Source organism: Monopterus albus, unplaced genomic scaffold (assembly GCF_001952655.1).
Source record: "Monopterus albus unplaced genomic scaffold, M_albus_1.0 scaffold210.1, whole genome shotgun sequence".
In the NCBI taxonomy this organism is placed as follows: domain Eukaryota; kingdom Metazoa; phylum Chordata; class Actinopteri; order Synbranchiformes; family Synbranchidae; genus Monopterus; species Monopterus albus.
In genome coordinates this window covers 80,013-81,670 of record NW_018128090.1, presented here as the reverse complement: position 1 = coordinate 81,670, position 1,658 = coordinate 80,013, and the positions used below count along the sequence as shown (strand labels likewise).

Genomic DNA, 1,658 nt, shown 5'->3' with positions numbered 1-1,658 from the left:
CTCCTCCATTTCCTGTTTGCCCAGGATTTTTCCCAATAAGGCCTCAATGTCTCCCATTGCCAAAATTGTGGCAATAGTTTCCTCCTCAAATGCAACTATCCACTTTCCAGCCCCCATCTTGGAGACAGATCCATCGTAGGCCAGGGCACGTATTGTAACTGTGCCCCTTTTGCCAAGAGTGGGTATGATGACACATCATCAGCTCCATTTGGAAGTCCTGATTCTCCACTGGTGTTAAGTGTGATCACTGCATCCACTCTTCCACATTCCTCCTCTGGCAAGGAATGATCCCCTCTGTGAGCTTGGGGTGATGACTGAACTCCTTTTTGTCTCATGACGTGAGGGGGCTTTGGTTTGGCACCTTCAAGATCATATCTTTCTTCCTAGTCTCCTGTTCTCCTAGGAGTAGACACCTTACTGGATTCAGGCCTGGGATTGAGGGAGCAATACTCTCTGAAATCAAAGGGGTCAAAACCCTCTCCTTCTCCAGCCTCTGCCCCGCCGTCCATCTCACCGCACTGCTGGCTGTCCTCTTTTTTAGCGTCTGTCAATAATTTCACAATCTGGTCGTGCAAACCGCTTAAAAATACCTAAAAATTCCCCCTTTCGACACGACCAAAATGTCCCATTTTCCCCAGATGAAGCTACCTGGCATTTCAAGAGGTGAGAGGCCCCCCCACCAAAGCCACTCCCTACTACAGAGCTGAGTACTTCAGGGAAAAATGAACTAAAAACACAAAAAGGGTTACAGCATGTAAGCAGGTTCTTCGTTGCAGTGACCTCTATATGTATGCCATATGTGTAAGCTGATTCAATGCAACTAAGAGCATTTGAGCAGACATAATTGTGGAAAAGTATAAACATCATGTGTAGCAAGCTTTCATTGGATTGTGGAAATGCATAAACATCATGTGTAGCGAGCTTTCATTGGTTAATCATAACATTAGGGGGTAACTAATACACAGGAAACAACAAAGATTGTCTTACATCCTACCATAATCATAAACACCACTCTATAACAAGAATTTAAGTTACCATTAGCAATTTCCATCAATACTTACCAAACTTAATCATCAAAAATCAATTATCAAAAATCATTCAACAACCTATGAGTTTTAAGAGAATTTAAATTACCATTACCATTAATACTTACCAAACTTAATTATCAAAATCAATGAAAAAGAATCAATTAACAGAAAATCAATTAACACACTATGAGTTCACACCACCTACGTGTATGCAAGAATATATCAGTATGTATTAACCCTTAACCATTTTATGTGGAATCCACGGTCTTCACTCCGGTCCATGGAGCTCTTCAACCTCTCACTCACCGGGCTCAGTGAGGGAGATCAGGGGATAGGATTCCCATGAGGCCGGAGTTTGTATCAATTCATAGACAGGGGGCTGTGGATACCTACAGTGGTGATGCACTTGAGACAGCGATGCCTGATGCAGGGAATACATCCGCATCCACACAAGGTCAGCAGTGTGACTGTGCAGCGATCACAAAATTTTTCCACTTGCCAAAAGTATTAGTAAACCAATCATCAATGTAATTAGCAATACCAGAGTGTTCAGTCATCTCTTCTGACAAGACCTTTAAGCCAGCCAGAGCCCTAGCAATTGAGCCATCAGGATCAGTATTCATTGGAATG

The 1,658-nt window shown here is 42.8% G+C and overlaps 1 protein-coding gene across 7 annotated transcripts in view; it reads left to right on the top strand.

Annotated features, from left to right (window-relative positions):
* il16 (interleukin 16) overlaps nt 1–1,658 on the top strand; it is a 137,425-nt gene that overhangs the window by 67,014 nt on the left and 68,753 nt on the right. The window lies entirely within an intron of this gene.